The 22,300-nt window shown below is 43.9% G+C and overlaps 12 non-coding genes across 12 annotated transcripts; all 12 read left to right on the forward strand.

Moving 5' to 3' along the window:
- Positions 1 to 18,693: 18,693 nt before the first annotated feature.
- Trnat-ugu (transfer RNA threonine (anticodon UGU)) lies at positions 18,694 to 18,765 on the forward strand. The gene has a single exon. It is a non-coding gene; the product is annotated as a tRNA-Thr (tRNA).
- Positions 18,766 to 19,012: 247 nt separating this feature from the next.
- Positions 19,013 to 19,084, forward strand: Trnat-cgu (transfer RNA threonine (anticodon CGU)). Its single transcript has one exon. It is a non-coding gene; the product is annotated as a tRNA-Thr (tRNA).
- Positions 19,085 to 19,331: 247 nt separating this feature from the next.
- Trnat-ugu (transfer RNA threonine (anticodon UGU)) lies at positions 19,332 to 19,403 on the forward strand. The gene has a single exon. It is a non-coding gene; the product is annotated as a tRNA-Thr (tRNA).
- A 247-nt stretch (positions 19,404 to 19,650) lies between these two features.
- On the forward strand, positions 19,651 to 19,722 carry Trnat-ugu (transfer RNA threonine (anticodon UGU)). Its single transcript has one exon. It is a non-coding gene; the product is annotated as a tRNA-Thr (tRNA).
- Positions 19,723 to 19,969: 247 nt separating this feature from the next.
- Positions 19,970 to 20,041, forward strand: Trnat-ugu (transfer RNA threonine (anticodon UGU)). Its single transcript has one exon. It is a non-coding gene; the product is annotated as a tRNA-Thr (tRNA).
- A 247-nt stretch (positions 20,042 to 20,288) lies between these two features.
- Positions 20,289 to 20,360, forward strand: Trnat-ugu (transfer RNA threonine (anticodon UGU)). Its single transcript has one exon. It is a non-coding gene; the product is annotated as a tRNA-Thr (tRNA).
- A 247-nt stretch (positions 20,361 to 20,607) lies between these two features.
- Trnat-ugu (transfer RNA threonine (anticodon UGU)) lies at positions 20,608 to 20,679 on the forward strand. Its single transcript has one exon. It is a non-coding gene; the product is annotated as a tRNA-Thr (tRNA).
- Positions 20,680 to 20,926: 247 nt separating this feature from the next.
- Positions 20,927 to 20,998, forward strand: Trnat-ugu (transfer RNA threonine (anticodon UGU)). The gene has a single exon. It is a non-coding gene; the product is annotated as a tRNA-Thr (tRNA).
- A 247-nt stretch (positions 20,999 to 21,245) lies between these two features.
- Positions 21,246 to 21,317, forward strand: Trnat-ugu (transfer RNA threonine (anticodon UGU)). Its single transcript has one exon. It is a non-coding gene; the product is annotated as a tRNA-Thr (tRNA).
- Positions 21,318 to 21,564: 247 nt separating this feature from the next.
- Trnat-ugu (transfer RNA threonine (anticodon UGU)) lies at positions 21,565 to 21,636 on the forward strand. The gene has a single exon. It is a non-coding gene; the product is annotated as a tRNA-Thr (tRNA).
- Positions 21,637 to 21,883: 247 nt separating this feature from the next.
- On the forward strand, positions 21,884 to 21,955 carry Trnat-ugu (transfer RNA threonine (anticodon UGU)). The gene has a single exon. It is a non-coding gene; the product is annotated as a tRNA-Thr (tRNA).
- A 247-nt stretch (positions 21,956 to 22,202) lies between these two features.
- On the forward strand, positions 22,203 to 22,274 carry Trnat-ugu (transfer RNA threonine (anticodon UGU)). The gene has a single exon. It is a non-coding gene; the product is annotated as a tRNA-Thr (tRNA).
- Positions 22,275 to 22,300: the final 26 nt, after the last annotated feature.

Genomic DNA, 22,300 nt, shown 5'->3' on the forward strand with positions numbered 1-22,300 from the left:
AAACCAATTCGTTATGTACTGCGTGGTAATTGCTCATTTTATATTCACACAGACAACTCGGCTGTCCTCGCCAACATTATGCCGGAGGTTCGTTTTGTATGGTTTCGAGGGATTCTTTGTGGCACGGCTAGTAATGACGTGACGGGATGTTGAAGTTCCCACGATCGTCGGGCATATTGACCAGCAGTAATTTTTGCTTTACTCTGATGTTATTAAATTAACCCATCACGGCAGTACAGTTCGTAAGTTGAAAGTTCGTGTTAATGGTGTGGGGGGTGGGGGGGGGGGGTGCGGGGGGTGGGGGGGAGGTTTTTGTGTGTGTGTGTGTGTGTGTGTGTGTGTGTGTGTGTGTGTGTGTGTGTGTGATTTACTTAATCCTCTTATGCTGAATAAGCGAACTAAATTTGGAATACGAATGAACGTAAAACTAGATAACACTCTTTCAGTAAATATTTACTCCATATAGGGCACTTGCTGATAGTGTTGTGTAAAATCATTCCTAGTTTCGAGCTTCTTCATTCTATACCTTAGTTTATCAACCGAGTCAGCTGCATCATGCGTTAATAACACATTCATTGTGATGCAGGTTTACGATAATTCACGGAAACATGACGATTTTTGGAGTCACGCCAATGAAGCTTAGAAAAATTCGCTCCAAGAAACTCACACTTTCCGGAAGTATATCTGAATGCAACATCAGTATTAAATAATGTTTAAAGTAATTTTTTCCACATTACGTAGGAACGTTGTACATTAACTCAGAGATGACGCCTCCAGTTCTACACGAAATGCTGAATCTGTCCAGAAAATACGTAAGAACACAATCCTTAGGATTAAATAATATCTGAAGAGCTAGTAGTATTGCATTACTGAAAACTCTTTAAAGATCATTTACTAATACCTTGTAAAGTGTTAACAGGGCTTCATCGAAGTTAAGCGATTTCCCTAAGACTTTTGCATTCCTGGTTAACCTATAGTTCTATTTGATTCCAATTTCAACAAACTGAGCACAATGTAGCATATAATAACGAAGAAAATCTAGAGAATTTCAGCATAAAAAGCCAGCCTTCAGCATTAGCATTCTAGGAAAAACATTGACATTCGAAATAAAAACGGCAAAATGGTAAGTTACGCATTCTCTGTAAATTACACTTATTCCAGCCGCTCGCTAGTTGTAGAAGGGAAGAAAATTGAGATTTAACAGCTCGTCGTAGAAATTGTGCAAGACTATGGTGAGCTGTGATTGCAACCAGTTGGGGGATGAAACTGAATGTTCTCTCCAAAAGAAAGAACCCCGAGAATTCCCCTTTAATGTTTTAACGAAGCTATTATTCCACATTACCCGATGGGGTTACGAATGCTAGTCTAGTTCCTTTGACACTGCGCTCGCTGCTGGTGGTTGAGGAAGAGAAACCATTGGTGATTCCGTTAATTTTACGCATGCAAAGAGCATCTTTCACGGGCTAAACTGGAAATTCTTAACTCACAAACCAAATGTGTTGCTAAAATTATAAAAAAAAGCTTTCCTACTCTGCACGCAACATCTATGAGATAGTTCCTTTTGATCTTTTATTCTAGTTGGTTAAGGGGGGGGGGGGGGGAGGGGGGGGGGCTGTACGGGGTCGATACGTCACTGACTTTATCGATGTCAGCAAAAGCTAAAGCACGTACTTTATTTGCACTCAAGCGTTTTATAATTTTTTAAATATTTCGTCACAGATAGACCTACGATTCGCACTGCTCTTTACAAAAAAATAGAACGTCTTCGACCGTGGACTGGTTACGCAAATGAATCTAAGAGCACAAACATTCCCAGGAAACATTTCCACTAACAGAAGGTTCAGTTGACTCAGTACACTTTCATTCAATCTAGGTTGCTGGGAAACAGTAACATAGCCCTAGGTATAGGTTAGGCTGGAAGATCGTTTCGCTTTCAATTAGTTGTACCTACGAATGTGATTACAATTTTTATATATTACACATAAGCTTCAACTGTGGGCAGTATTTAGGCTATTTTCTTAAGGCACTACTAAGAAGAAAATTCCTGTTCATTCCTCCACCCCCATAATCACGGGACTATAGGTATTTTTAAACAACTAAAACACGCGTGATTATAGGACTTAGTTACCATATTGGTTTATAGCGTCTCTGGTTGAAATGACGGGTTATAACTTATTCAGTACTTCCGTGATATTTTGATGCAGTTCTGTCACTGGCTCTACAACTTCGTATTTTCATTCAGCTTAACTATTTGCCATCTGGTATCAGTTTTATTAAAGCCTTTTTCTTGCGTACGGTATAGTAAGTGTCGCGTTTGTAGTGTTTAACATGCGTTCTACCGCGTGATATTCAGATCTGCGAGCATTCACATTAAGTTAGTGTGAAAAATTCACGAATTTTATCAGTTTGTTCATAACTTCATCCTCGTCGTCCTCCTCCCCCCCAGTCGTTCCAGTTCATCAGTAACTATAAATGGGTTTTTACAATATAGGTAGCAAAAAGGTTGTAAAACCTGCTTGGAACGAAAGCGGCTTCGTTTAATCTGCAAGTTGCTTTAACAAGGAGGTTCATTATTTCATTCTAACTTTACCGCGACTAACTTTTTTCTTTAAGCAGTCTCAGTTGACCTGTTTTATATAAACTACACAAAATGTGTACTCCAACGACCGGTTTATGAATGGCATATTTCGATCGCGAACGATTAATCTATCCGAAACATTCTCAAAAGTGTTGTTAGCCAAGCAAACCATTAGTTCTGTAGAGCAGTAAGATACTACTATTAAGGAAGCTAAATAAGGGTAGTCTCCACCCTATCAGAGAAGAGCAAATTCTTTAAGGCATAATTCTGCTAAGGGCATGAGGGTTCTATTAGGCGAATAATAGTATCCCACTCTTGTGTACAACGATTGGTTCCACATGAGTTATGGCGCCTTAGCTAACGGTTGAGATCAACGATTGTGACACCACACGTCATACAAAACACTAAAAAATGAAACTACACCATTAACAAATTTGTAGTTCCTAACTATAGCTCAAATGCAGATATTACTTACAGTATATAAACATAGCTTTAAAGTTTACCGTGCTGCATTTCGAAGACCAGTGTTATGCCAACAAAAGCGAAAAATTAAATTTGTCAGTGACATTACTTTACCCATTGCTTAATGAAATCAATATGCTTTCTGCATTTAGATGAAAGTACACGCTAGCACGAATAATATTTCTCAATTACTATCGAATAGAGACTTTTCCTGTGCTACCGTTATGAAAACGGTATGAATTTTTCAATCTCTTATGACGTTTCCGATTTATTTACAGACTCAAAAGCTGTAGGCATGTTAAAGATAACAATCAAGGCTGGCCTGCGTACCTGTTGACGAAGCGACGTACTGCTGGCGATGTGCTGCGGTGACTGGCGGTCCGCCTACGTACAGCAGGTGCAGCGCGGCCGTCCGAATGTTTAACGCTCCACGTGGCCGCCGTCTTACGACTCTGCCACTGAGGAAAGTGGATGACCTGTGCTGTCGCTGCACGAAGAGCTCATAGGCATGAGCTCGTCTAAGGCAGTACTCCAGGAAGGCACGAGCGTCAGCTAATCTATTAACTAGTATAGTATTGCCTGTAGAAGCCCCTACACATGTACCAATTTATCGGCTGACCGACCAGTTTCCTGGCAGCCAACACACACCCGACCGGCTGCACTCGACGATTACAGCGCTGTGCTGTTGTTGTGTTTTGTTTATCTTAAGATCATTGAGTTTATGTTCCACGAGGTCCCCCTAGTTTCACACAGAAACAAAAACGGGGATTTGTCGTAGCTGTTTTAGAGGTAACAAGGCAAAGAACAGTCGAGAGAAAGCTGTGGGCAATGAAGTGATTAATGGTTCAAATGGCTCTGAGCACTATGGGACTTAACATCTATGGTCATCAGTCCCCTAGAACTTAGAACTACTTAAACCTAACCTAAGGACATCACACAACACCAGTCATCACGAGGCAGAGAAAAGAAGAAGAATAGAAGTGATTAACGTAAGGAAAGAAATTCACCCATGTTCTGTTACTTAAGCAGCTGGAAGCTGATGATTTCGTAATTATCTAAGAATGGATGAATCGTGCATTTCCGAACTGCTGAAAATATTGGACCATTCTTAACGAAAAAGAATACAGTAGTGAGAGAGTCTGTTAGCTACATTATGATTTCTGGCCGCTTAAGACTACCTCAAATTCGGTACTGTTGTTTCCTCAAAATTATTAACTAAAATGATTCCTGAAACAAGCTACGTGATTTATAGCTGCCTGAGGAAGAACATCACGGTAAAGCAAAATAAAAAAGAAGCTCGTGTAAACGTAATTTATTTATGTATTTAGCATTAAAGATGAGCAGCAAAATTAAGAACTCATTTCAGATTTGAAGAAGAAAGACTACACATGGTGCCGGCCAGTGTGACCGAGCAGTTCTAGGTGCTTCAGTCTAGAACCGCGCGACCGCTACGATCGCAGGTTCGAATCCTGCCTCGGGCATGGATGTGTGTGATGTCCTTAGGTTAGTTAGGTTTAAGTAGTTCTAAGTTCTAGGGGACTGATGACCTCAGAAGTTAAGTCCCATAGTGCTCAGCGCCATTTGAACTACACATGGTGGCGGTGCACATCATATAATAAATACAAAAAGTACATAAGAAATGAAGCTTTTAGGAACTGTTAGAAAGAAAAACTGTAAAAAAGAATCCCACACTTGTTGTTCATAGCAGAGGGCTTGGATATAGGCTGGATATTTTTATATTTCTAAAAATAGAACAAGTCCGTTTTATCAGTTAACGCCCCTTGAGTGTATGTATTTCGGTATTTAGCTTTCATTTCCGGTAAGTATCGAACAAAAACCTGCAGAAATACGTAAGGTCGACAGAGTTCTATTCTTTTTAAGTTCCACACTTGGATTCGTTAAAAATTGGAAAAAGCGCTTCCTTTCTTACATATGTATCGCAATATTCCTCGGACAACGTGTCGCGCACGCATCTACAGTCTTTAAATTTCTCCATAAACTCTGTACTTAAAATTTCGTCTGCCTCGAAGCCTAACATTTATATCAGATCAGCATTTAATTCCGCGCTCGGAGAAAACAGGCGAACTTTTGGGGAGGCTATGGGGGGTTGGGGGTTTGGCTGTCGGGTGGTCCTACCCGTCCGACGCTCCGACAAGGAATGTTATTCGGTCGGTCGGCCAAAACGCGTGCACACGTCCAGTCTGTCGGTCGACCAGCTGGTGCGTGTGTGGGGCCCTTAAGTTAACGCCAACTACCTGCAAGACAGTGCTGGCCGAAGAGTGTTCAAAATGGTCATTAGTCCCCTAGACTTAGAAGTACGTAAACCTAACTAACCTAAGGACATCACACACATCCATGCCCGAGGCAGGATTCGAACCTGCGACCGTAGCAGCCGCGTCGTTTCGGACTGAACGGCCTAGAACCGCTCGGCCACAGCGGCCGGCCCGAAAAGTGTTGTGCGAGTAGCCGGTCTGATCTAGACAGCATTTCTATCTAATCGACGCAGTTTGGCTTATTAAAAAAAACGCAGTAGAGCTCCTTAGTACAGATAAATAAAGGGAATGTTTGAAAACACACTTACCATATGCAAACCTGCGATACAACCACCACTGAATAAGTACACGAGATGGTGTCACATCCACGATGGGCTGCAAACGATCTCCAATTAGCCGAAAATAACCATTCCCAATCAATGGACGCAGAGGAGCCAGTCCATTCCGCGTACACACAGTCCAAACCACCATGAAGTCACCACCAGCTTTCACAGTGCCTTGTTGACAATTTGGCTCCATTGCTTCGTCGGGTCTGCGCCACACTCGAAATCTACCATCACATCTTACCAACTGAAATAATCTGACCAGGCCAAGGTTTTCCCGTCGTGTAGGGTCCAGTCTATATGGTCACGATCCCAGGAGACGCGCTGCAGGCGATATTGTGCTGTTAGCAAAGCCACTCGCGTCAGTCGTCGCTGCAGTAGCCCATTAAGGTCAAATTTCGCCTCACTGTCCTAATGAATATGTTCATTGTACCTTCCACATTGATTTCTGTGGTTATGTAACGCATGTTGCTTCTCTGTTAGTGTCCGCATCTCGTGGTCGTGCGGTAGCGTTCTCGCTTCCCACGCCCGGGTTCCCGGGTTCGATTCCCGGCGGGGTCGGGGATTTTCTCTGCCTCGTGATGACTGGGTGTTGTGTGCTGTCCTTAGGTTAGTTAGGTTTAAGTAGTTCTAAGTTCTAGGGGACTGATGACCATAGGTGTTAAGTCCCATAGTGCTCAGAGCCATTTCTCTGTTAGCACTGAATACTCTTCCAAACGCCGCTGCTCCCGTTCGTTAAGTGAAGGCCGTTAGTCATTCTGTTGTCCATGGTGAGAGCTAATGCCTGAAATTTGGTATTCTAGGAGCACTATTGGCACTGCGGATCTCGGAATATTGAATTCCCTAACGATATCCGAAATGAAATGTCCTATGCGTCTAGCTACAACTACCATTCCGCGTTGAAAGTATGTTAACTCCCGTCGTGCGGTTATAACCACGTCGAACTCCTTTAACATGAATCCCCTGAGCACAAATGACAGTTCTGCAAAGGCACTGCCGTTTTATAGTTTCTGTACGCGATACTACCGCCATCTGCGTATTTGCATATCTCTATTCTACCTATTCTATGACTTTTGTCGCCTCAGTGTAGTGGCAGTCACTGAGGTAAAATAGAAAGAAGACAAGAATTTGTGGTCAGACGAATATACGGTAATATCAACAGTAGCGGAAAATAGTATAACGGAAGTAGGATTCGTTATGAATAGGAAGGTGGGGTAGAGAGTGAATTAGTATGGACAGTTCAATGATAGGGTTGTTCTTATCAGAATCTACAGGATACCAACACTGAAAACAATAGTTCAAGTATGCATGCCGGCATCTCAAGCAGATTATGAAAAGATAGAAAAAGTATATTACGATACTGAACAGCACATACAGGGAGATGAAAATCTAATAGTCATTGGAGATTTGAATCCGGATGTATGGGAAGAAGTAGAAGAAAGGGTAACTGGAGAATATTGGCTTGGTAGTAGGAATGAGAGAGGAGAAAGACTAATTGCTTATGCAGTAAATTTCAGCTATTAATAGCGAATTCTATGTTCAAGAATCACATGAGGAGGTGATGTAGTTGGAAAAGGACGGAAAATGCAGGAGGATTCCAGTTAGATTACACCATGATGAAGCAGAGATTCGGAAATCAGATACTGGATTGCAAGCGTACGCAGGAACAGATACAGACTCAGATCACGGCGTAGTAGTGATGAAGAGTAAGCTGAAGTTTAACAGACTAGTCAGGAAGAACCAAGGCCCATGAAAGTGGGATACAGAAGAACTAAGAAATGAAGAGATACGGTTCAAGTTCCCTGAGGCTATAGGTACTGCGATATTGAACACCTCAGTAGGCAGTGCAATTGAAATGGTATGGGCGTATCTAAAACGAGCAATAATAGAAGCTAGAAAGAAAAACACAGTTACAAAGACGGTAGCTGCAATAAAACGGTGTGTAACATAAAATACTTCGGTAAAAAGTAAAAAAAAAAAGGCAAGGGAAATTTCAGGAATACAGAAATCCAAGTCACCTAGAAACAAAATAAAGAGGAAGTGCAGGAAAAGCCAAGGCGATATGACTGTATCAGAAATGTGAAGAAATTGAAAAAGAAATAATTGTCGGAAGGCCTGAATCAGCATACAGAAAAGTCAAAACAACCTCCGGTGAAATTAAAAAAAATGGTTCAAATAGCTCTGAGCACTATGGGACTTAACATCTGTGGTCATCAGTCCCCTAGAACTTAGAACTACTTAAACCTAATTAACCTAAGGACATCACACACATCCATGCCCGAGGCAGGATTCGAACCCGCCGCGACCGTAGCGGTCACGCGGATCCAGACTGAAGTGTCTAGAACCGCACGGCCACACCGGCCGGCGGTGAAATTAAAAGCAAGGGCGGTAACATTGAGAACGTAATGTGATTATTAAATGCAGGGGAGAGAACGAATAAATGGAAAGAGTACATCGATGATGAGAATGATGGCGAAGATTTGTCTGATGACGTGATAGAAGAAGAAACAAGAGTCGATCGGGAAGAGATGGCGAATACAGAATTAGAATCACGATTTAACAGAGCTTGCGACGACTTAAGCTCAAATAAGGCAGAAGGGGTAAATAATATTCCACCGGAATTTCTGAAATAATTGGGGGAAGTGGCAACAAAAAGACTGTTCACGTTATTGTCTAGAATGTATGAGACTGGTCATATATCATCGGAATTTCGGAAAAACATCATTGACACAATTCTGAAGATAGCAAAAGCCGACAGCTGCGAGTGTTATCACGCATCTCCTTGACACGTCATGAATCTAAGTTTCTGACAAGAGTACCATACATAAGGAAAGAAAACTGAGGATCTGTTAGCTTACGATCAGTTTGGCTCTTTGAAAGGTGAAGGCACCATGGAGGCAGCTCTGACATTACGGTTGATAACGGAAGCAAGTCTGAAGAAAAATCAAGACACGTTCATAGGATCTATAGACATAAAAAAATCGTACCTTCCATTGTTCGGTACTTGTCTTGTTCATTACCATCACGCTCGAGCTTTTAGTTTAAGAGTATTCAGCTTTCATATTTTTACGATAAATTCAGTGCAATTCTAATATATTTATCCTGAAATTCCTTTTTGTTCGGTACTTACTCTCGTTTCGTTACCGCCACGTGCTTGTGCTCTAGTTTAAGATCCTTTTGTGCTGTAGCTTCAATAACCTTCCTCTTATAGTGTGCATTTAAATTAAATCTGTTTCTTAGTTCATGTTTTGATCTCCGTTCCTATATTTCAACCTATATTTCAAAGGTAACTTTACGTATCCATTCCGCTCGTTATAATCGAGTGAGCAGCATCTCTTTGCTAGCCACGTGTGGTCATGTTGGAGTGCGTTAAAAAAAAAAAGGAACGGGCTCTGAGCACTATGGGACTTAACTTCTGAGGTCATCAGTCCCCTACACTTAGAACTACTTAAACCTAACTAACCTTATACATATCCATGCCCGAGGCAGGATTCGAACCTGCGACCATAGCGGTCGCGCGGTTCCAGACTGTAGCACCTAGAACCGCTCGGTCACTCCGGCCAGCGGAGGGCCTTTGTTCTTCTCTTTACTCCACTGTGAAAACATCATCAACTGCATGAAGCTGTTAAAGGCGTGTATGGTTAACTTATCCATTGATTATTCCCATTCCATAAACCACGAATTTAAGATTTATCAAATACGGAACTTAATATATATCAGGCATCAGTAGTCGTCACATTTTACTATATTTACAAATGTTTTAGTTATATTTTCGGAGTCAATACAAGCTCATTTTTACTCGTAACTATATTCGTGGTATCCTTAAATGAAATTCATCCCAAGCCCCATCCACCTTGATCCAGAGCACATCCTGTTGCACTTCCTTGCCTGATAATTGAATACAAGCTATTGTTTTTCGTGACTTGTATACAATTTAAATTAGCCCAAGATTAAATTGGTGCATTCTTAAATGCACGACCTTAAGTACCAAACGGGAGCCAAGATTATCCAGGCTGCAGCAGCAAACCTTAAGTAAGCAAATACCTACGAAGTACACGAACCGATGGTAGCAGCAGCAGTCACTCTGTTTCTCTATTTGGTATTGCAACCCTCTACAGCCATAATAGCACCCTTTTATCGAGTGCACATAACAAGGTGCAGACAGTATACCGCCAGAATAGACGTATCAGACAGACAAAGAAGTCACAAAGGAATGAATACGATGAGCTGCCATTAGGCATTGATTTAAATCAATGGCGAAAGCCGAAAATTTGTGCTAGACTATACTACCTGCGAGATGTAAATTGCGTCTGTACTTTCGGACATGTCGGAAAGATCAGACACCACACACAAGATAAAGAAGTATTTTCTAAAATAACATATGAACCATGTTAAGATTGTACAGGTAGGTGTAACAAAGTCGAGTTTAATCATAAACAGAGACAGAACAAACATATAACCTCAGGTAGGGGGCGCCTTAACAAGGATGTAGGGAACGTCTTCATTGTAATTTCAGTCACAAGGGATAAAACACTTAATACAATAAAGTACACGTCCACTACCACACTTAAACATTTCAAAATTTTTACGGAAATAGCAGAGCATTTAACACCCAGGAACGGTAAACAGCAGCAAAGCTGTATACGGCGTATACAAACAAAAGTTGCATGCTACAGCGACTCGTAACATCATTGATTGTGAAGCATAAACTAGAGCGCAAAGAAACAAAAAACTATCATCAGCTTTAGAAATATATTATACTCCTAAAATACTTAAGAAGAAACAAACCTAACAGAATAATAATTATGAAAACCTTTTTAAATGACTCTTCATAAGTGAAGGCAGACACTAAAACACTAGGTTATCTCCTACACTGTACCAAATGTTATGGCCACTAACGCCACATAACAGCTTGAAGAATGTATATAAGCAACAGTAAAGTACGACATTAGGTACACAAAATATATGAACGGTTAAAAACAAAAGGTAGCGCCCGGTATGGGCAGAGGCAAGGAATGGAACAACTACCGGTGAAAAAGGGGCGAGGGAGGGGAAAGGGGGAAGTTTATAGGGGAGGGGAAGAAATGCAGGAACAGGGTAGAGCCAAAAGAGGGGACTGATTAAAAGACAGGACAAGGAGTTTCAGGACCAAGGAGCAAGTACCCTTATGAACTGCACAAAATGTTAGACAATAGAATAAAACAAGACAAAAGAATAAAAACAGACCTTTTAAGTATACCCAATTATCTGCAATCCAGGCAGGCCTTAGTAAAAAAAAAAAAAAAAAAAAAAAAAAAAGGTTCAAATGGCTCTGAGCACTATGGGACTTAACTTCTGAGGTCATCAGTCCCCTAGAACTTAGAACTACTTAAACCTAACTAACCTAAGGACATCACACACATCCATGCCCGAGGCAGGATTCGAACTTGCGACCGTAGCGGTTGTGCGGTTCCAGACTGTAGCGCCTCGAACCGCTCGGCGACTCCGGCCGGCAGGCCATGGTAAAAGCCTAGAATTTTAAACAATCTAAACCTAAGAAGAGTGGGAACGAACTTGTTAGTAGTTTGCGCAAAACTGCAACATTATGCAATTCTGTGTAAGTTGAAGCTGGAAAGGGGGGGGGGGGGGGAAGAAAGTAAAGTGAATTGACTGCTGATGTCAGCTGTACTGGGATACATTTTCACTGGCCGCCGCTGATTCCGCGTAGTGTCCCGATGCCACTGACATCAGTAATCCTTTCACTTTTCTTTCCTTTCTTCCCACCCGCCCCCCCACCCCCCCTCCACATTCAGTTTACATATTATGTATCAGCTGCGGATTCCGAAACAACAAAAACCACATATTCTTATAGTCTGATAGGCCTAGCTGGGCAATGAATCCACGTTCTTCAGCATGGATGCGCAAATACGTCCGAACTCCTGTGGTAATTTCGGAAGAGCAAATGGATGGGATCTTCGGATAGGTGGCACTCGATGGGAGTGTGGATCGGCCGTGTCGTGACCTGAGATAGTCCGTGCAGGTGCTATGACACTATGCCCGGTATAGCGCAGTGGTTACCGCACCTGCTCCGTAAGCAGCAGATCCCGGGTTCGAGTCCTGGCCCTATCTGAACACATTTTCACTCGTTGCCGCCGATTCCCAGTGCGGGTGACAGCAGAGACCCCTCCTTTCCTTTCTTACCCTCTCTACCTTCAATTTACGTAAAATGTCAGAGTAGGGAGCATCGAGGAAATGGACAGGGACTGCAGATAGGTGATGCTCGATGGGAATGTGTGTCAGCCATGAGAAGTACCGAGACAGTCCGTGCAGATGCGATAACATTGTGTCCCGAATGACGCAGCGGTTAACGCATCTGCCGGAACACATTTTCACTGGTCGCCGCTGATTCCGCGTAACTTCACAATTCAGCTGACATCAGTAATCCCTTCCTTTCCTTTCTCTCCCCCTCCATCTTCAATTTACATCTAATGTATCACAGCTACGGATTCGGCGTGCTTGTTGTTCTTTAGGACATGCCTGAAAGAACAGACACCACGCATTATAATAATTATGCAATTTCTTTCTTACGGTAAATTAAGAATCAGAACTAAGACTATACCAAAGAATACAGCCGGCAAATAATTCACGCGGAATATTACCAAAAATTCTTATATAAACTACAAGCTGCTAAAGAGGGCTCAGACTATTTCACTGAAAGTAAACTGAAGTAATATCTTCCAACGAACAGTAACCGTTAGGCACCGACAGACTGTAGTCCACACTGTAATCGAAGGTTGCCTTAATCAGTTAACGCGTCAGCCATGAGGCCTAATCGGGGAGGAAAGTTCAACCAAGGGTCATTACAAGGAAACAGGCTACACTAAAAAGTCTAACTAGTATCTAAAATACTACTAATAAATGTCGAAAAATGCTCGCTTTGTCGCTTGTTCCTAAAATTCGTGTCTCTGTTCTCCTTTTTGTAACATTTTTAAATAGACGTTTTTGTTAGTTTTTGTCATCGAATAACCAATAATATTGCAGTGTACAAGTTGGGCCGAAATATACACAACAACTTGCTTTATCTCATTAACTTTCCATCCATGAGTACCTCATGAAGTGTTCCCCAAGCGGCAAGAGGGTCTCGGTTGTCTGACACCATGATATTAGCCGAAAGCCAGCCATTCACGTGATATGTGAACTTGTGCTGACAAGGTAACACCACGTTTAGGCTTCGCTGACGCAGTCAGATAACAAATTGTACAGGACGGAACCAATCACGGATACGGAATGGGACACGTGGGGTGCTGGTGCGTGCTGAGGGGCGCGGGGGAGTGAAGATAGGTCGGCCTCTTCTCTGTCAGCTCTCACACCGTACATCCGCTCCCCTGAGGCCGTGACGCCTTCAACTTCTACGGAAGAATTCAAACTACATTTCTGTATCCCTTAAGGATAGACAATAAACTGTGCCATGATTCAGTTACAATAGTAAACTTTAGCATTTCTGATTTCACACCTTACAACGATCTCTTAAACACCGGATGCTCACCCGTTCTGGCGTACGTGCTTTTGGGCAAACCTTTATGCACTTGCACAGCACTATCTCTACCCCTGTTTCACAGCAAAACACACCGACGGAAAAAAGTCGCAACACCAAGAAAGGTTGTTCTATATAAAAGAAAGTCGGTAGCCATGTTTCTACATCTGAATGGTGACGTCCGTTCAAATTTCGCGGCAGTCTCATCAGAGTGGCACTAGTAGCGACACTATAAGGAAGCAAATCAGGTTTGATTTAAGTACGCATTGTAACGGTCAGGATCGTCTGATACCTTTGATATTGGACGTAGTGACTTAATGTTAGTGAAGAATGCCTTTAAGGGTACAAAGACACCATTATCAACACCTGAGGTGACGAGGTCCCATACTCCAAGGAGTGTAGGGAACGATGCGGGAGAACCGCGCCGTTAGGCAGGGTCCTCCGACCGTAATGGGGATCAATGATGATGATGAAAATGACACAACAACACCCATTCTTCTCGAGGCAGGGAAAATCCCTGACCCCACCGTCAATCGAGCCCGGGACCCCGTGCGCGGGAAGCGAGAACGGTACCGCAAGACCAAGAGCTGCGGACTGATAAACACCTCGCTGAACTTGAATGAGGTCGTGTAATAGGACTATGAGAAACTAGATGTTTCTGCTGCAGTGCTTTAGAATGACTTGGCAGGAATACATCCATTGTACATTACTGCTGACAGCGGGGGTCACCAGAATGTTTGGTCGGAAGAAGACAGGACTCCGGACGGCCACGTGGCCTACCGACAGGGGAGACCATTGTGTTGCGTATGGCTCTGGCGCATCGTACTACATCTGCAGCAGCATTATGAGTAGCAGTTGGCACCACAGTGGCACAACGAATTGTTCGAAATCGGTTTCATCGAGGACAGCTCCAAGCCAGACGCCCTGTAGTGTGCATTCCACTGACGTCAAACGACAGCCATTTGCGTCTTGAGTGGTGTCAAGCGAGAGCTCACTGGAGGGCGAGGTGGAGGTCTACTGTATTTTCTAATGAAAGATGGTACTGCCTCGGTGACAATGATGGCTGTATGTTGGTCAGATGAAGGCCAGCTGAGTACCTGTAATCAAGCTGTCTGCGCGCTACACACTCTGCACGTACACCTGTAATTACAGTCTGCGACTTCGTCTGACGGTTGTGGTACTCTCGTGGTTATCCCATCCACCCAACTGTACGTCAGCACGTTGCCTTGGTGTGCTCAATCACATGATCATATGAGACGTTATCGAATGACAGTCCGCCCCTGGTAGCTGAGTGGTCAGCGCGACGCAGTGTCATACGTAACGGCCCGGCTTCGATTCCCGGCTGCGTCGGAGATTTTCACCGCTCAGGGATTGTGTGTTGTCGTTATCATCATCATTTCATCTCCATCGACACGCAAGTCGCCAAAGTGGCGTCAACTCGAAAGACTTGCGCCAGGCGAACGGTCTACCCAACGGGAGGCCCTAGCCACACGGCATTTCCATTGTCATCGGACGACAACTCCGGTGTCATCCACAACCAGCCGTAACCGTCCCTGAATAAGCCGGTCGACTACAACAGGCGTGGAGCTCCGTCCCACAAACTGACACCCGCGATCTGTACAACACAATGCTTGCGCGTTTGCATGCTTGCATCAACATTTTGGCGGTTACACCCGTTAGTAATCTACCGGATTTTCGCATCTCCAGTGGCTTATCTGGCGCTTACAACGTTAATCATTTAAATGTGTTACGTACACAAATCTTTTAACGGAAAATGCTATTGATTATTTTTTGGTACTGTGGTTTTTTTCTATCAGTGTATTTATTGTCTTACATATATGCAAGTATTTGGTGGACACCACGTTTTATTTATCGACTGAAATTTGAGCTATTCTCGTTGTTACGCCGGCCGCTGTGGCCGAGCTGCTCTAGGCGCTTCAGTCCAGAACCACGCTCTGTTACGGTCGCAGGTTCGAATCCTGCCTCTGGCACGGATGTGTGTGTTGTCCTTAGGTTAGTTAGGTTTAATTAGTTCTAAGTCTAGGGGACTGATGACCTCAGGTGTTAAGTCCCATAGTGCTTAGAGCCATTTGAACCATTTTTGAACTCGTTGTTACAATTGAGGTATGCTCCTTCCCGTTCTCATGCATCCCCATGATAATCCTCAGACAGTCATTCTACGAACTGACTGGTTTCTTTGAGTCCCACCTGCAAGTAACATCGAGTACGGAGTGTCTGTCTGTGGGTTCCATCCCCTTCTTAGAGTACCTCTGAGTAAACTACGTGTAGTGTTGTAATTCTATAATCTACAAAAATAGACTACGAGGCTCAAAGGTAGTGTTGTTATAAAGAATACCGCGAACAGATTACACAAAAGTTAAGAATATAGTATAATGGGACGAAGGCGGCAGGTCACCCCTGCTTCATAAATGTTCAGCAGTAGGGCGTATGTTATGTTTGATTAACTGTCCAGTGTACTGTGTGATGCTGAGGATTATGGTGACTATACACTTGGGTGAACCGTTGTACTACTCAGTGCATTAGAAAATCAAAATTACTATCTCACCACATAGGAAATAGGAAGCCCGGAATCACTGGTGATGGACAAGCTTGTGATTGTTTTACAATTTTAATTTGACTCAAAACAGACTTTATTATAAATTTCAATTCGGACATTTGCCCTCTTACTGATGCAATGTACAAATCTTCACTTTGATTGAATTACATAAACACGAATAAGAATCATGTTATTTTGCGTCCGCCACCAAAATCATTGATAGCAGGCACGGTGAATAATCAGTCATAAACAATCGTCCTTATTTAATCATATCTCAAGACACTAATAACACTACACACTTCCAACCAAAGTTGCACAGCCACATAATATCACAACTCCAAAAAGAACAAAAGGATCTTAAAGCTTAATAAAATTGAACTGCCCACATAAAGGCCCACAGTGAAACATGCTTATACTAAAAATACAAAGTGGGCCAACCAAGGTCGCAAAACTTGCATACAGAATAAGAACAAGCTGCACGTTCATTAAAGATGCACAAATGGTTAACATGAGTATTAAATAATAATAGCTAGTAATAATTCAACCAGTAAAATGACTTACAGAGATACTAATATTAACAAAGTGGCCTCACTTAACTAAAGGACATTATAACTGAGAATGATTCAAGGCCTGTAGCAGTGTCTGGAAGCAAAACCGCTATAGCCGGCAGGCAATACGAGCGTTCACTTTTCAGAGCTTGTGCACAGGGTCACATAGCAGGCGGTATATATTTATACATGACCCGACCGGGCCCACAATGAGCGGTCCTGACAAGAATCCATAATCGCGCCGACGCCAGGGATCGATCAGTCTTAACAAATGGCCTAAAGCACAAATAGAGTACAATGAAGAGAAGGTCAAATCACAAAAAAAAAATGGTTCAAATGGTTGTGAGCACTATGGGACTTAACATCTGAGGTCATCAGTCCCCTAGACTTGGAACTACTTAAACCTAACTAACCTAAGGACATCACATACATCCATGCCCGAGGCAGGATTCGAACCTGCGACCGGAGCGGTCGCGCGGTTCCAGACTGAAGGGCCGACGAACAAATCACAGCCACGCTGGAATATATGACAAGCACGCCCCCAATTATTATGGAGCAATGCTCTTACATTACCCGTCTCCCAGTAAATTAGCAGGAAACTTGAAGATCACTTTCAACATTAAATAAACATACCAAATGCGGCCGTGACAAATGATTAAACCATTTACTCAACGGCTGACGGGCACGTACACAACCGCAGCCAATCCCAAAGCGGAAAATATGTCTTAAGACAAGTTAAAATTGGCATGAAAACCACTTAAAACACGCTCTCCACGGATGATCAGAAACGCAATGAGGAACATCAGCATCCTTAAAATAGCCACTGTGGAACCAAGTTCAAAACCATCTCCGGCAGCTACCCACCCCCAATACGTTTCAACAGTCTTCTTAGTGAAACACAGAATAAAAGTCATACGTGACTTGGAGTTTGCAAATTACGAGCTGGGAAGCTGTTCAGCGTGAGACGACGAACCCACCGCAATTCTGCACGTGAAGGAGCCCAGTGATCGGAACCGTACATCCAGCGCGTGCTAAAAGACAAGGGCGGCGAGCACGGCGAGGCCCGTGCACCACGGTTAGGGACGCGGGTTTGTTTTCAACACAAGTTGGTTCTTTGAACTCCGACGGGACACTCACTCGTCACACGTTCGCCCGGAAATCCGCCGGGGGAGCAGTCAATGATAGCAGGACAGCCGAATATCGATATCAGCGATGCAAGTGAAACACCCTAGTGCCAGTCACCACGGCTCATTGGGTATCTACACTGTGTCGTATTTGTTGCAGGCGACAAAACAGATAGTGAACATTTACGGATCATTCCGTCAGTTTCTCGGGACGTTCGTAGAAAACTTGTGGAACTCATGCAATCAGAAGCGTTACCTCTGTAGCATTAGCCTCTGAAAATAAATGTGGAGATTTAAAGTAAACGTTATCATGGATACAGGTACAGATTTGCACCCTAGGAAATGTATAATTTTATGCCTTGTTCTCGTGGTGTGCACTGTCGGATAATACTTTTACAAAACTATTGTGAGATTCGTCGCCATCTCTTGAGGCATTGGCTTTTAGGCATTTCTTCTTCGTACCTTCAGCCGACGTTAGTCAAGTGATTCTTCTTGCGCCACGCCAGGAGGATGGGAGTAATGTTAAAACATTTACCTTCAGCTAGCAATGGAGGGAGAATCTTTAAAAATACTTTCAATTCGAAACAACACCAGAAAAGTTATTCAACAGACATAGGACGACGATTCCGAGAAGAAATCTTGCTGTTACACAATGTGCTTAGGATCTGTTAAGGTTTGCGACAATATACCGCACACCTTATAATAGGGTTTCTTACGGATGTTACAAATTACACTCAAGTAAAATACTTCTTAAAGTAGGTAAACAGTTTCGGCACTGGCAGTTACCATTTGAGCCCGAATCCTTCTCCGCGCGACTGCTACGGTCGCAGGTTCGAATCTTGCCTCGGGCATGGATGTGTGTGTTGTCCTTAGGTTAGTTACGTTTAAGTAGTTCTAAGTTCTAGGGGACTGATGACCTCAGATGTTAAGTCCCATAGTGCTCAGAGCCATTTTCTGAATCCTTCTAATAACAATAACACATTCAAAACTCTTATTAAAGACAGCTGAAATCGCCATCCAATACAGACCGTGCGCGCTTACACATAACTTCCAGTTACGGGAGACAGAGGAAACCAGTGTGGATATGGAAACTCACGCACAATACCACTGGGAATAAATAGCGAGTCTTTTCGGGCCTGAGCCAAGATCACAGATGATGATAGATGAAAGACGGCAGCACCCCGTCAGTCATCGCTGTGGACCTCAGTGGTTGCGAATTGTTGTGGCAGAGTAAATCTTTGTACGCATTTTCTAAGCTCTGAAGTGTATTTTTCTCGACGGCTGTGGTGAACGCAAAGAAGCATACACTGCAACAGCCTCCTTAGCTCAGGGGCAGAGCACTGGTCTTGTAAACCAGGGGTCGTGAGTTCGATTCTCACAGGGGGCAGCACAATTTTAAATGGGCCAATGTAATACTTTGAACCGAAAATTTCCAAATAGCGAGTCTTTTCGGGCCTGAGCCAAGATCACAGATGATGATAGATGAAAGACGGCAGCACCCCGTCAGTCATCGCTGTGGACCTCAGTGGTTGCGAATTGTTGTGGCAGAGTAAATCTTTGTACGCATTTTCTAAGCTCTGAAGTGTATTTTTCTCGACGGCTGTGGTGAACGCAAAGAAGCATACACTGCAACAGCCTCCTTAGCTCAGGGGCAGAGCACTGGTCTCGTAAACCAGGGGTCGTGAGTTCGATTCTCACAGGGGGCAGCACAATTTTAAATGGGCCAATGTAATACTTTGAACCGAAAATTTCCAAATAGCGAGTCTTTTCGGGCCTGAGCCAAGATCACAGATGATGATAGATGAAAGACGGCAGCACCCCGTCAGTCATCGCTGTGGACCTCAGTGGTTGCGAATTGTTGTGGCAGAGTAAATCTTTGTACGCATTTTCTAAGCTCTGAAGTGTATTTTTCTCGACGGCTGTGGTGAACGCAAAGAAGCATACACTGCAACAGCCTCCTTAGCTCAGGGGCAGAGCACTGGTCTTGTAAACCAGGGGTCGTGAGTTCGATTCTCACAGGGGGCAGCACAATTTTAAATGGGCCAATGTAATACTTTGAACCGAAAATTTCCAAATAGCGAGTCTTTTCGGGCCTGAGCCAAGATCACAGATGATGATAGATGAAAGACGGCAGCACCCCGTCAGTCATCGCTGTGGACCTCAGTGGTTGCGAATTGTTGTGGCAGAGTAAATCTTTGTACGCATTTTCTAAGCTCTGAAGTGTATTTTTCTCGACGGCTGTGGTGAACGCAAAGAAGCATACACTGCAACAGCCTCCTTAGCTCAGGGGCAGAGCACTGGTCTTGTAAACCAGGGGTCGTGAGTTCGATTCTCACAGGGGGCAGCACAATTTTAAATGGGCCAATGTAATACTTTGAACCGAAAATTTCCAAATAGCGAGTCTTTTCGGGCCTGAGCCAAGATCACAGATGATGATAGATGAAAGACGGCAGCACCCCGTCAGTCATCGCTGTGGACCTCAGTGGTTGCGAATTGTTGTGGCAGAGTAAATCTTTGTACGCATTTTCTAAGCTCTGAAGTGTATTTTTCTCGACGGCTGTGGTGAACGCAAAGAAGCATACACTGCAACAGCCTCCTTAGCTCAGGGGCAGAGCACTGGTCTTGTAAACCAGGGGTCGTGAGTTCGATTCTCACAGGGGGCAGCACAATTTTAAATGGGCCAATGTAATACTTTGAACCGAAAATTTCCAAATAGCGAGTCTTTTCGGGCCTGAGCCAAGATCACAGATGATGATAGATGAAAGACGGCAGCACCCCGTCAGTCATCGCTGTGGACCTCAGTGGTTGCGAATTGTTGTGGCAGAGTAAATCTTTGTACGCATTTTCTAAGCTCTGAAGTGTATTTTTCTCGACGGCTGTGGTGAACGCAAAGAAGCATACACTGCAACAGCCTCCTTAGCTCAGGGGCAGAGCACTGGTCTTGTAAACCAGGGGTCGTGAGTTCGATTCTCACAGGGGGCAGCACAATTTTAAATGGGCCAATGTAATACTTTGAACCGAAAATTTCCAAATAGCGAGTCTTTTCGGGCCTGAGCCAAGATCACAGATGATGATAGATGAAAGACGGCAGCACCCCGTCAGTCATCGCTGTGGACCTCAGTGGTTGCGAATTGTTGTGGCAGAGTAAATCTTTGTACGCATTTTCTAAGCTCTGAAGTGTATTTTTCTCGACGGCTGTGGTGAACGCAAAGAAGCATACACTGCAACAGCCTCCTTAGCTCAGGGGCAGAGCACTGGTCTTGTAAACCAGGGGTCGTGAGTTCGATTCTCACAGGGGGCAGCACAATTTTAAATGGGCCAATGTAATACTTTGAACCGAAAATTTCCAAATAGCGAGTCTTTTCGGGCCTGAGCCAAGATCACAGATGATGATAGATGAAAGACGGCAGCACCCCGTCAGTCATCGCTGTGGACCTCAGTGGTTGCGAATTGTTGTGGCAGAGTAAATCTTTGTACGCATTTTCTAAGCTCTGAAGTGTATTTTTCTCGACGGCTGTGGTGAACGCAAAGAAGCATACACTGCAACAGCCTCCTTAGCTCAGGGGCAGAGCACTGGTCTTGTAAACCAGGGGTCGTGAGTTCGATTCTCACAGGGGGCAGCACAATTTTAAATGGGCCAATGTAATACTTTGAACCGAAAATTTCCAAATAGCGAGTCTTTTCGGGCCTGAGCCAAGATCACAGATGATGATAGATGAAAGACGGCAGCACCCCGTCAGTCATCGCTGTGGACCTCAGTGGTTGCGAATTGTTGTGGCAGAGTAAATCTTTGTACGCATTTTCTAAGCTCTGAAGTGTATTTTTCTCGACGGCTGTGGTGAACGCAAAGAAGCATACACTGCAACAGCCTCCTTAGCTCAGGGGCAGAGCACTGGTCTTGTAAACCAGGGGTCGTGAGTTCGATTCTCACAGGGGGCAGCACAATTTTAAATGGGCCAATGTAATACTTTGAACCGAAAATTTCCAAATAGCGAGTCTTTTCGGGCCTGAGCCAAGATCACAGATGATGATAGATGAAAGACGGCAGCACCCCGTCAGTCATCGCTGTGGACCTCAGTGGTTGCGAATTGTTGTGGCAGAGTAAATCTTTGTACGCATTTTCTAAGCTCTGAAGTGTATTTTTCTCGACGGCTGTGGTGAACGCAAAGAAGCATACACTGCAACAGCCTCCTTAGCTCAGGGGCAGAGCACTGGTCTTGTAAACCAGGGGTCGTGAGTTCGATTCTCACAGGGGGCAGCACAATTTTAAATGGGCCAATGTAATACTTTGAACCGAAAATTTCCAAATAGCGAGTCTTTTCGGGCCTGAGCCAAGATCACAGATGATGATAGATGAAAGACGGCAGCACCCCGTCAGTCATCGCTGTGGACCTCAGTGGTTGCGAATTGTTGTGGCAGAGTAAATCTTTGTACGCATTTTCTAAGCTCTGAAGTGTATTTTTCTCGACGGCTGTGGTGAACGCAAAGAAGCATACACTGCAACAGCCTCCTTAGCTCAGGGGCAGAGCACTGGTCTTGTAAACCAGGGGTCGTGAGTTCGATTCTCACAGGGGGCAGCACAATTTTAAATGGGCCAATGTAATACTTTGAACCGAAAATTTCCAAATAGCGAGTCTTTTCGGGCCTGAGCCAAGATCACAGATGATGATAGATGAAAGACGGCAGCACCCCGTCAGTCATCGCTGTGGACCTCAGTGGTTGCGAATTGTTGTGGCAGAGTAAATCTTTGTACGCATTTTCTAAGCTCTGAAGTGTATTTTTCTCGACGGCTGTGGTGAACGCAAAGAAGCATACACTGCAACAGCCTCCTTAGCTCAGGGGCAGAGCACTGGTCTTGTAAACCAGGGGTCGTGAGTTCGATTCTCACAGGGGGCAGCACAATTTTAAATGGGCCAATGTAA

The sequence above is a fragment of the Schistocerca nitens genome, chromosome 1 (genome assembly GCF_023898315.1).
Source record: "Schistocerca nitens isolate TAMUIC-IGC-003100 chromosome 1, iqSchNite1.1, whole genome shotgun sequence".
Taxonomy (NCBI): Eukaryota; Metazoa; Arthropoda; class Insecta; order Orthoptera; family Acrididae; genus Schistocerca; species Schistocerca nitens.